The 12,767-nt window shown below is 44.5% G+C and overlaps 1 pseudogene across 1 annotated transcript; it reads left to right on the top strand.

Annotated features, from left to right (window-relative positions):
• Positions 1–7,127: 7,127 nt before the first annotated feature.
• LOC110072223 (neuropeptide FF receptor 1 pseudogene) lies at positions 7,128–12,618 on the top strand (annotated as a pseudogene). The gene has a single exon (XR_013538254.1). The product of XR_013538254.1 is annotated as a neuropeptide FF receptor 1 pseudogene (transcript).
• Positions 12,619–12,767: the final 149 nt, after the last annotated feature.

Raw genomic sequence — 12,767 nt, 5'->3', positions numbered from 1 at the left:
CTGGTCGGTCACATTAGTTTGGGTTTTCCACCCCTTCTCCTCCACTTCTGGTGTAACTTGTTTATTTTGAAATTTGGGCTTTGCTTTGCAGTGTAGTGGATCAAGTGATGGACTGGCACTCAGGAGGCCTGGGTTCGAATCCCAGCTCAGCCATGTAACCTCACTGGGGGGAACGTAACTATAAAACCACTCCTTAAATGTTGTGCTTACTTTGAAAGCCATCTTAGGGCCGTCATATGTCTGCTCTGACTTTGATGACATGTAATGTAATGTTTCTTTATATAATGCACTCCAGCTGACATTTATATATATATTCTGTTGAGGTCTGTGTTGCCACAGAAGTGATCTACAAAGTTTACTTTTTGAAGTGGCAAAAGTAATGACATTTCTTTGTATCGTATCTAGCAAGTAGGAACAAAAAAGACCCAAAAAATGGGGGGGGGGAACCACAAAACACCTTGGGTGATAATTTCTAAGACCCTTCAAAACATCACAAACATAAGCTAGCTTTTGACCTGATGCAGATTTTCACCAAGCTGGACATCCAAGTAGGGAAAAAATAGTGTTACTAGTTTAGCAAGTGACAGTTTCCAATTACTTTCAGAAGTTACCTTCTAAGGACATTTAAGTGTTCTTTTTTTTAAGTTGACAGTCGTAATTCCGTCCTGTTTCATCAACCGAACAAAACAGGAAGGAGGTTTCGCACCCGGGACCCGATGATTACCAAAGGATTCCTCAGCAATACAAATGTACAGGCTCTTACCAATTCTAAATTTATTTTCCTCCAAAGGTAGCCTAACAATGGGAGAGAGAGAGAGAGAGAGTAAAATGAGGAACACAGCAATTCATGAATTCCAACGTCTGCCAACATTGTTAACGACTTACAACAACAGACTACGCTTCCAGTAAGGTTAACAACTCCCAGCAATGAATAATTTTCTAAATTCTAGAGCAGTACATCTCTGCCCTGCATGCAATTGGAATGTGTATTTATCTATTTATCATTAAATGTATTTATTAATTGCTTTCCTACATGCGAGGGCTCCCAGAGCCATGCACATCAATAAGCGGTTTGCACCTGTTGCAAAGGAACTAACAGAATCAGCAAATTCCATGGGGAGTGGTGGTTTGGGAAAAGAACAGATCAGAGGAACAAATGGTCAGCAGAAGGAAAACCAGCAGGGCCCTCTGTGTGTGCAGGGAGGGCTTCATTTAATTGTTTCAAAAAGCATACCGTTCGTAAGCTCTGGACTCCCCAGTGTGTCCGAGCACTGGGAAGAACCGCTGTATTCATAGGCTCTTGTGCGCTGCTCATCTTGGAGATAAACTCCTTCTTTTCCCCAAAGGTTTTGCGTTTTCTCCACTGCCAAGGAATTATATTCTTTGGGCAAACCCGGACGTAGATTCTACCTTTCTTCTCTCTTGAATTGTCTGCATTTGTAGACTTGGAGCAGATGCCACTCAAAGGATTTCCCCAAAAGCTTTCCATGTGGAATCCCAATAAGGAATAAGGGAGGAACCACTGTTCCCGGCGCAAGAGATAAGGGGTGTGGGTGAAATCTCATGAGCTTTAAAGGAAACGGGAAGGCATTTGTGCATATTAATAATATTCATGGGCTGTCAAGTCCATGCTGACTTATGATGACCTTTCTCTTCATAGCAAGGAGGAAGAACAGGAGACAGCTTGGGGGAGGCAGACGAGAAGACCAGTCTACCAATGGACCAAGAAACTGGCTCAGTGGATTGGAAGGACTTCTTCCTTCTGTCCCATAGTAGTCCATATACTTGCACGCTGGACTCCTGGAAGTAACGTTTAAAGGCCAGACTTCTCTTTGTTCAATTCTACAAGCAGAAAGAAACAAGCACAGGGAGAAATTTGCTGGACTGTCTTTGCAAGGACATACTTTTCACCAAAAGGCATCTTTCTAATGTTGCTGTGACCTGGGCCATTTGTCCTTTGGTTTCTGCAAGTTTCCCCCCTCTTATAGTGGACTTCTCTGGGTGCTTGACTAGTGAAGTAACTGCACTGTCTGAGCCAGGATCTGCCAAAGAAGAAGACAGTGGAATAAAAGCAAGCATAGATAAAACTACCTTTTTGCCTTCTCCCCACTGAAGACGATGCATGGCGATGATTTTATTAAATAATAAGGAGCCTGAGGCTTCTGCAAAACTTTGCGTGTCGAATACCGCAGGTGAAATATTTCCCTTTCTAGGAACGTGGAGAATTTCTCTAAGTGGAGATTTATTTATTTATTTATTTTGCCACTCCATGTTTCCTTGATCGTGGAGAATTTTGGGGAGCAAATTCATCTCTGTTTTGGAGATTTTATTCCCCATATTTTAGGCTGAAGTGGGACTACAGAGGGATGGCTTGTGCATATCTACTTGAAGGATAGTGTATTTGATAGAGACCCATCCTTTTTGCTCCTTCCACCTAAGCTTTGCTTTTGGCATGATGCACACACAGTTCTTTCCGTGAGAGAAATGGCAAAGGGAAGCACTGTTCAGCCTGTCCCCCCAAAGTCATCATCACCCTTCGCAAGGTTCCATGTTTAATAGCTGAAGAACAATCCAATCTTCTTCCTGAGCCACAGAGACACGAATCATCTGTTTCAAGAGGAGAGTCACCAGATGTAGGTGTTAAAGTGGATTCTTTTCTGCATGCAAAACAATATCGCAGACTCAACTGTGTCAAGACCTTCAAATGATGTCAACTTGCAGGAGGTGTGTGTGTGTGTGTGTGTGAGAGAGAGAAAGTTAGTGTTAGTTTTCAGATGCAAATAATGACAGACCCTGGGCGGTGGGTTTTTTTTTTGTGGGTTGGGAATGACATCATATCCTACCTGCTCCCAGATTATAAAGTGATGGATGCCCAGCTGAGACAACTTGCAAGAAAAGTGGATGGCATTTCGGAGAAAGCTTCAGCCTGGGACCAAGTCTTCCTGTATCCGTGGAAACAAAGTGATTGGGCATCCGCGCGTCAGCCTAGACTGTAGGACCAGCTGAAGGACTTCCAGAACAACCTGAGTAAGGAGGGGAGATAATCCATGGCATGCCCTGAAATTTGAGCAGGTAAGGACAGCGTGGTGGATTGTCTCTTAACAACCTGTGTACGTACATTTTCAATTTTCTTAGCATGCTTTTTGTGTTTGTGTGAGTTGTATTTTTGAGAAAGGGTGCCTCTGGGATTTAATCCTGTGTGTAAAATGAGCTTTTCTGATTGTAGCAACAGTGAAAAGGAATGAATGAACGAATGAACGAATTAAAAATCTGGGTCGGCAAAGCCTGAATACCGTACAACTCTAGGGAAAACTCTGACCTCAAAGTAGTAATTACATGCACAAAATCAAATGCACATTCTGCATTAAAAGAAATTGTGTATCAAAAAGGAAGCTTGAAATTAAACAGAATTTCCTTACTGAGAGAAAGAAAGAGAGGTTGTTTTAAAAGTCCATTTGCAGTAAAATAGTTGCAGTTTTGAGGACAGAAAAAATGATGTGTTTTTATTCTTTCTCCATATTTGCTTCCTTAGGCAGCCCAAGTCCCTGCTGTGGTCAAAGCTTGGAAATGTTACTTATTGGACTACAATTCCTAGAATCCCCAATGTTATCTGGCTGGGAATTTTGGAAGTTGTAGGCTAAAAAAAACACCCTTATTTTTCCAGGCTCTGCCTATCATAAAAGTTCAGGCTGTATTATCAGGATTAATGCTTATCAATGCGAAGACGTGTTGAAGCGCCGACATGTTCATTTTTACTTAGGTGAAAGGTCTACTGATCATGCTTAAAGTATGTACGGGGCAGTAGCTTTACAGTGTGATCTGAAACACATCTGCTCAGAACCACGGAGCTTAGATTCAAACTAAAGACAACTAGCAGCTTATTTCCTGGGGAGGAGGTGCTTACCCCAAACTGGGTGAGGTACAGTGTTTTATGTACAACTAGAACAGATCTGGTTTGTTTGTTTTTTTTGTTTTTTTTACAATGGCAAGATGATTGTGATCGCATGTTATTCCCTTTCAGCACATTTTGCAATCAGGAAAAAACCCACAGAAAGGCTTCAGCATTTAAATCCCAAACCCATGCCAGTTTAACTGTAGGAAATCAAAGGGCTACACAATCTCAAACTCATCTCCTGGGACCCCTCCTCTCAAAAGATGTGGAAGTCTGCAAATGGGTTAGAGATTCTGTGCATCTCAAAACTTGACAAAGCATGTACTCATTGGGTGAGTGCAACTAAGCAGGGTGGAGGTTCAATCAGGCCCTCTTTGGACACTGTGATGTTTTGCATTTTTCAGAATCCACTTTTCATGGCTGAAATGGCATATTTCCTGAATCAGGGAAATATGGCTTGTGAGCCAGATTTGGTCTGTGGTTTTGCAGTGGTCCTGTCAAGCACTTCGCCGGTGAAGAAGACACTGGGAAAGCGTCTATTTAAACTCAGAGCTCAACCAGATGGGCATTTGTCTCACTGTTTGGTCCAGTGCAGGGACAATGGGTTCATTCTTTTTTTCAGTGACCAGATGTTGTAACAACTAGAGTGCACCAAACCACCCCAAGAACACCCCTACCCACACCTTTCTGAGCTTTATTGAGTAGTTTATCTCAATGGGCACTTTTTGTCTCAATAATTCACTCAGAAACACTGGTCATAAGAAAGAACAAAAAGGTTTCATTTTACTCACAGTTCTTCTTATATAAAAACAAACATCATATTATGCAGAATATTAACTAGTTACATCACTGAGCTTAACTAGTTAACTGGCTTCATGCTGACTAACTGATAGAATACATCACCCTAATTGTCTTCAGACAGAAAGGTCCCCCCCACCCAAAGCCTCTTAAAGGCATCATATAAATGTTGCAGTATATCCAACAGAAACTTTTGTGGACTATTTGCAGCCTCTCAGGTGAAAAGGAGGGAGCTCCCTCAAAGCTTAGTCCTGCTCCTCTTCACAGCTCCACAGTTTAGAGCCATTACATGTCGATCATATCATACCATGGAAGACAGTGGCTTTGATTCCATGGGGGTGGTGCATCCGCTCTGACTTTGAGTCCAAACTTGAAAGGAGCTCTCCAGTGAGCTGGGCCTATTTGAGGGATAGGGTCAGTGCGCCGGACAGCACTTGTGAAGTTCAGACTAAAATCTGGAGCCAATCTACTGCCTCTGCCAAATCAAAGAAGGAGCATTCCCTGTGGAGTGTTCATTTCCCACTAAATTCTGCTTTTCAGAAGAGCAACGTGGATCTAAAAATGTTTTGGATCAACAGCAAAGAGGTGGAAAGGGAGAAAGGAGCATCTTTTAATGCATTTTTAAAGAAATACATAAACGAAATGCTTCATGAGCTATCCACTGTGCTATGTTGCTGGTTCACTGTAGATTTTATAATTATAGAAATTACAAACCATTTACAAAATTTACATATGGATGCCTTGGCCTCCTAGAGACTAATTTTCTTGCCTGCGCACACAGCCGGCTGCATTCAGATGAATCAATGTTAGCAAAACCACTGGGTATTTTCCATCTCTCTGTGTGACCCAGCTATTTATGAACCACTGAGCGCTTCTTTTACAATGCCCTTTCCCTGTTCACAGATGCATCAGACTATATCTCCCATTATCCCCTGACTGGTGCTGATAGGGCATGTAGTTCGACACCTATGGAGGGCGTCAGGTTGGGGAAAGCTGCGCCAATGGGGAAGCCGATACTATTCATGAAAGAAACCACCTTCTTCAGTGCTGGAATTAAATACAGAAATTCTCAGAAGGCGTAGTAACAAAGGCATTATGATCCAGAAGAACCACAGAAGAAAAAGAGAGAGGGGGGGAAAAAAACAGGGCTGAGGAGGAACCTTTTAATCCCTAACAGGACAAAGACACATTTTTTGTATACTTATTTTTCATGGCCATCTTTGGTTAAGAATTCCCATTGTTCCTGATCAAGACCGTCACCAAAACACATAAAGAAACAGAAACTGAACATTAATGTTGGCCATATGAACTCTGCAGTGCAGTGTGACACATATTCTGATTTTGGATGTTGTTTTTGTTCTTCTTTGCCATCAAGTGGCTTCCAACTGATGGCGACCCCTTGAATGAGGCATCTCCAAAATCCCCTGCCCTCAACTGCCCTCCTCAGCTCCTGAAAACTGTGGGAGTCTGTGGCTTCCTTTAGAGAGCAAATCCATCTCCTTTCTGGCCTTCCTCTCTTCCTGCTGCCTCCCCCCTCGACCAGCATGATGGTCTTTTCCTGAGACTCCTGCCTTTTCATGATCTCCCCAACGTTTCAACACCTTGGACTCCCGAGAAAGTTCAGGCTTGGCTTGATCTAGGACGCACTTGATCGCATCCAGCCTGAACTATCTCTGGAGGCAAAACGCTCTCTGATTTCAGAGATCAGCCTATTAAATGAAGGATCAGAGGGCTGTGAAAGAAATTCCATATGCCATCTTCGAAGGGAGATCGATTTTCTTTTCCCTTCTGCAAAAAGTAGCCATAGCGCCCTTTAAACAAGCAAGCAAGCAAAGCAAAGACAGTTCCCTTGGGTTGCTTTTCCAGGTGGGACGACGGACAGCATGGAAAGGAACCGCGTGGTTCAGAGTGAAATGATGGCCAACGGGACCAGAAGGTGGACAGGCGGGAGCCCCGTCAACCGCACCTTCCTCCCTTACTACCAGCACACGCCAGCCGTTGCTGCGGTCTTCATCACCGCCTACCTGGTGGTCTTCCTCTCGTGCCTGGCTGGAAATGCCTTGGTCTGCCTGGTGGTGGTGAAGAACCCGCGCATGCGGACGGTGACCAACCTCTTCATCCTCAACCTGGCCATCAGTGACCTGTTGGTGGGCATCTTCTGTGTTCCCACCACGCTGATGGACAACCTGATTACAGGTAAGAGCCTTTCTGTGGGAGAAAAGGGACGGGGGGGATGGGGACATCCAGATCTCCAGGTGGATGTTGTCAATGCAAAGGTGGCCTTTCCATGTTGTGCTGATGTGCCCTCAAGCCACCTCTGACTTATGGTGACCCTATAAACGAGGGGCCTCCAAAAGGTCCTGTCCTCAGCAGCTCTGCCCCGCTCTTGTAAACTGAAGGTCGTGGCTTCTTTATGGAATCAGTCTATCTCACATGGGGGTCTTCTCTTTTCCTGCTGCTTTCAACCTTTCCCACCATCACTGTCTGCGTAATTATTGACCTGTGGCCACCCTAGGGAGTCTCAGCATTGTGGACACCCATTTTTTTCAGCACCTGGTTTGCTCTTTCACGTACTAGAACAGTCTGGCAGTTCTACTCAATTGAAACAGCAAATGGATCCGGAGCGCTCTGGAGGCCTCCTTCCAAGAAGGGATTAATTCACGACCAAGGCAATTAAATCATGCCTTGAGCGTAAGAGCTGGAAAAGCACTGATTAGTAAACTTATTGAGCTCTCTCTGTTGTTTAATTAATGGATTTTTTAAAGGGTCATTAAAGGAACCCAACTGCTTCTCCCCAAAAGGGTCTTCAAGTGCGAAACAGCCAACTCTTTCAGCCATCTGTGTGATAAGAACTAGCAAAGAAGTCTCTTCCCACAATATTTACTATTGTAAGCTATATTCCCCTGCTAGGCAAAACTATTTATCCATCCTGTTGGAGAAAACAGCCCATTGGGATACGAACTTTAGAGACTTTTGTACAGTATTTTCTTCAGAGTGCTGATACGAAAGTTGGCCACAATACAGTATAGCAAAATTCATATCTAAGGCGATGGGCGTACGTAAGATCCTACTACATGGATCAAACGGGGGTTCTCTGCAGGGGTGACTCACTCAACTAAACTATGGACAAGTTGTTTTATATTTTACTACTGAAATGTGTCTTATCTCTTTTTAGTGGTTTACTTTGGATTGGTACGATCTGTATGCTTTTGGATACGGTCGGAATGACTAATCCAGTAAACAAATACTGAAAATATATTGTACAAATTGTGCTATTGTAAACTGTAAAAGCAGAAGGGTAATGATCTTGCGGCGCGCGGCTGGAGGCAAAGCTTTCTGAAGACAATGAAATGTGATCCAAACGAGAAGCAGCACATTTGTCTGATCCATTTTTGCTGTCTGCCACAGGATGGCCGTTCAATCAAGTGGTCTGTACCGTGAGCGGTCTGGTGCAAGGGACGTCTGTTTCTGCCTCTGTCTTCACCCTTGTGGCAATAGCCATGGACAGGTAAGGCCTCTTGTGCAGCAGGTTGGAGAAGGCAGCTTCTGGTTATTTGCTTTTTCTAATCCTTCCTTCTCCTTCCTTCCTTCCCTCCAGGTTCCATTGCATCGTCCTGCCGTTCGGAGAGAGGCTCAGCCTTCTGAAGGCCACAGTTATCATTATCATGGTGTGGCTCCTGGCCGTAGCCATCATGTGCCCTTCGGCCATCATGCTCACAGTGAGCCACATGGAGGACCACTACATGGTGCTCAGTGATGGCAAGAATACCACCTACCCACTCTACGCTTGCTATGAAGCCTGGTCAGATAACAACATGAGGAAGCTCTACACCACCATCCTCTTCGTCCACATTTACCTGGTGCCCTTGACGCTCATCCTATGCATGTACGGAAGAGTCTGTTTGAAACTCTGCAGTTCCACAATGCCTGTGAGCGAGAACCTTCCTTGTGGGGGCAGATGCAAGGCCACCAGCAGAAAGAGGATCAAGGTGGTCAAGATGCTCATCTTGGTCGCCCTCCTCTTCATGATCTCCTGGTTGCCTCTGTGGACTCTGATGCTGCTGGTGGACTACACCAATCTGACCGACCATCATTTGGACTTGTTGACCGGCTACTTCTTCCCTTTTGCCCACTGGCTGGCTTTCTCCAACAGCAGCATCAACCCCGTCATCTATGGCTACTACAACGAGAACTTCCGGAGGGGCTTCCAGGCTGCCTTTAAGTTCCAGCTGTGTTCCCAAGAGCTACATCAGCAGGATACTTACTCTGAGCAGTCAAGGGGTCCCATCAGCTTTGGGATGTGCAACAAAGTCTTTGCACTGGCCAGCTCTTCAAATTCCACAGCTTCCCACCACATACAGAACAGTGCTCCTCTCTTCTCTCAAGGTGGCCAACCCAAGTGCCCTGGCCTTGGCTTGGAAGACATGGATAAGATTATGACCTCTCATGGAGCCGGCCAAGCTTGGGAGCAGACGGATCCATAAAGCTGCTTTAAAATGGGGGAGAAGTGGTCTCGGTCTGTTTCAGATTCAAAGCCAGCCGGTGGTGTATTATGTAAAATGAGAGAACGGAAGACTACATTATGTCTCGGAAGGGGTGGAGAGGACTCATAACCCCTACACACGAAACTACTGGGGAGAAAAAGACCACTGATCTTTTTTGCTCTCATGCAGGAATGAGAAAATCTCGCAGAAGCTGACATGTTTTAAAAGAAAGTTTCTCAGTGTGTCAAGATCACCTTTTATTTTTGTGTCAAGGATGAGAACATTTGAGGGTTTGTTTTACATCCTTAGAAATCAAAAGCATGCTTTTAGCTCGTGTGGCTCCAAAGATGTCCTCAGATATAAGTGGGGAATAAAATACAAAAATGCTACCCAGGGGAGGAACGAAGTGTGTGTCAAACAGCTTATGCTCGTGCGACTAATTAATAATTTTCCAGATCAAAAGGGTGGAGGATTATGTTTACAACACAGGAGAACTGCGGAGTGTTTATCGGCCCTAAAGATTTCTAGCTTAAAACATAACGTAGTCATGTTTATATGCCTGTATTCTAAGCACTTTGCACATGGCTCTTAAGTAGAAAACTCCCGAAAATCACAGGCAAAGATGCTAAAAGTTCAGGTGAGACTTAGGTATCCCTGGCAAAAGGAAAGGAAAGGAGAAAAAGGGAAAAGAAAGGAAAGGGAAAGGCCCCACAAGAAAAGAAATGTTGCTGGTTGCTGAATAAACATATTAAATGCATAACAAAACATGTCCCGTTCATCAGCTGGATTTGCAAAGCTTGTACATAGGCCTTCATTAAATCAACAACACAGAAGGACCTGCAATACAAAGCAAAGGAATACAGTAGGTTAGTTGGGGGGGGGGAATTGTGCCAACATTGTGACCTGTAAGAAAAAAGTGTACACAGAGAGGTGACGCCTGAATTCGAATCCCACTCCCTCACCTGTGCATCAGGCAAACCTCACTGCCATTTACCCTTCCTGATCAAGCATGACTAAAGTATAACACACTTTTCTCCAGCATGCAAACAGGGATCCCCGTGACCCAGTCTGCAAATCATAACTTGGTGTGTCATTTGCCACCCCATACAATTGTTGCTTTTTGTTCAGTTTTCATCGGTCCTTCCGAGTTGTTGATTTAACGTAGGACTTTGTACACCTCTTCCTGATCCAGCAACGATGGGGCCTGTTTTCTTAGACGTTTTATTTGCTTACTCAGTGAGCAACAAAAAGGTTATTTTCTTCTGGAGCATGATTTTTGTGCCCCTTTCCTTTTTTCTTCCACAAGGGATAAGATAGAGGGGTGTCAGGCAAGACAAGGTAGAAGGCAACACTGACAATTATCCAAAGTTTTTGCAAGAGTTTTCAAGGCAGAGGTGCTCTGCATGTGTCTGAGAAGGCTATTGCGATGGAGAAAGCAACCAACCAACATGGAAGGTTGTGGCTTTACTCCTTGGTACTCCTGGTGTGCTCTTGGCCCATACTCCCCACCTCTTGCCATAGGTAAGATCACGAAAAGTGTGGGAGTCCTCGGGCAACCTTAGCCCACCTTTCTGGAGCAGCCATTTTGTGTCGTCCCTCCAAAGCATCAGGATTGGACTTGCAATTCAGGGAGTGGACACCTGATGACCAGTTTTAAGAGAGGCTTATGATTAACCTTATACCTGGAAGGTTTCAGATGCTTATTTGCAAATAAATAAAGGTGATTCCCCCCCCCCCCCGCCACTCCTTGTTCCTGCGTTGGCATTGCAAAACATTGTACAGGGCGGCCATTTTGTGCTATCTCCATCTAAGCGTCCATTTTCTCTTACAACAAGCCTCAACAATATACGGCCACTGTACATCTGAAACAGGAACAACGTGTTTGATGGTCTGGGTTTTGCTGTGCTTGGAAACTTTTTGGAAAACGGGTCCCACCCTCTAAAACATCCCCCTTCCCCCTGCATAATAATGCCTCTTTTGCAGGCTGGGGTGGGATGAATCCAAGAAATTAAGTATAAAAACTATTTTTTCCCCATTGAGACCTATTCAAATCCAGCTGGTCCACTCAGGCAAGTCAAGTGGGATCCCATCTTGTGTCAGGCTCGGGGTACCCCTTCCTAGAGGTTGCCCCCCCCATGTTCCCATCCTGCCGGATTCCCATCCTCGTCCTGTGTGCCAGTGAGACAGAACAGGAAGGATTTCAAAATAAAAATGAGAGAGTGGATGTGAGCGATTGTTTCAGCCTCCTGCTTTTTAAACCAGGCCTGGGAAGCAGCAACAGCCACAAGAATATTCCCAGTTTGGGGTGAATGTATGGGGCACATAGGAAGGAGATGTTCCTTTTCCTGTCTGTCACATCTGCTTCTGATCCCTGTTATCGAGTGATCCTGGGTTCCAGAGCAGTGTGAGAGAAGGGGTAAAAACTGTACAGATTCTCCTCGCTGTAGACAAAACCCTACAGGGAAAACCTTGCAAGGAAATGCGAGCAGCTACCCATTTTCACATCATTGTCTGTGCCACTGGGTTTGCACCCAGCTTCACAACCTGCCAGCGATGGGTGTACTGAAAGGCAGCCTGCCAGAGAGGAGAAACTGGCGGTGAGATGGCTCTTGTACTCTGATTAACTGATTTACCTGGATCCCATGGGGTCCAGCAAGAACCTCCTAGGTCTTCTGTGCAAAAAAAGGGTTGCAACTCCATTCCCAAAGATATAATGGGAAGATGGGGGGGGGGGGCTGGATACCTAATTTTGTCTCTTGCCGGCTATATCGTTCTGTGTGAGTTTTCTATCCTGCACTGACAGGCGCTTTGATTCTGTGTGATACAGTGCAGAAAGCCCAATGCTTCCTCCGAGGCTGATGGCATGGAAGAGTGATTACTGGGTCCCCACAGCGCCCAGCAGGGTGGATTGTACAGCATCAGTTAATACAGAAAGCAGCTATTTTTTTCTTTGTTGCCGTTAGCTGTTTGCATTCCCTGTCTTTGCAAGCTGATTCTCGCTTTCCGGTTCCTTAAGAAAGACGTACAGTATGCACCCACATGAAAAGGATCAGAGCTTGGAAACATTACATTGTTGATGCCATGCAGCCGGGGGGGGGGGGTGTTCTGGGAACTGTAGTCTCAGAAAGCAACATTTCCAAGCTCTGTAGAAGATAATGCCTTAGGAAGGTAATGTGACATTTCACATATGAATCCATAAGCAAGTTTAAACATGTGTATGATTACGCTGGTTTTTCTCACCATATTACTCATAAACATGTTCAAATCTGCCCATAATCTCAAACACAGGTTGCAGAAAAAAACATGACATGTCATAGAAATTCTCCCCCTACAATAACTAAAGATAAATAGATAAATGAGGTGTGTGTGTGGGGGGCTACTCCAAATGATCATTGATCTGAATGGGTAACCCACCACAAATAGCAGAGTGATAGAACTGAAAAATTCACAAGAGCAAAGAGGATGTATGAACAAGACCTGTAAGATTCCTTTGTTCACACTAAGGAATGAGTGTAAAAAAAGTTGGAACATCCTTTTTTTAATACATAGTATAAAAACTGTTTTATAACTGTCTTCAGTTGTTATTATCAGCT

The sequence above is a fragment of the Pogona vitticeps genome, chromosome 8 (genome assembly GCF_051106095.1).
Source record: "Pogona vitticeps strain Pit_001003342236 chromosome 8, PviZW2.1, whole genome shotgun sequence".
NCBI lineage: Eukaryota > Metazoa > Chordata > Lepidosauria > Squamata > Agamidae > Pogona > Pogona vitticeps.
The sequence above is the reverse complement of the archived record's forward strand: the minus strand, read 5'-3'. Positions and strand labels throughout refer to the sequence as shown.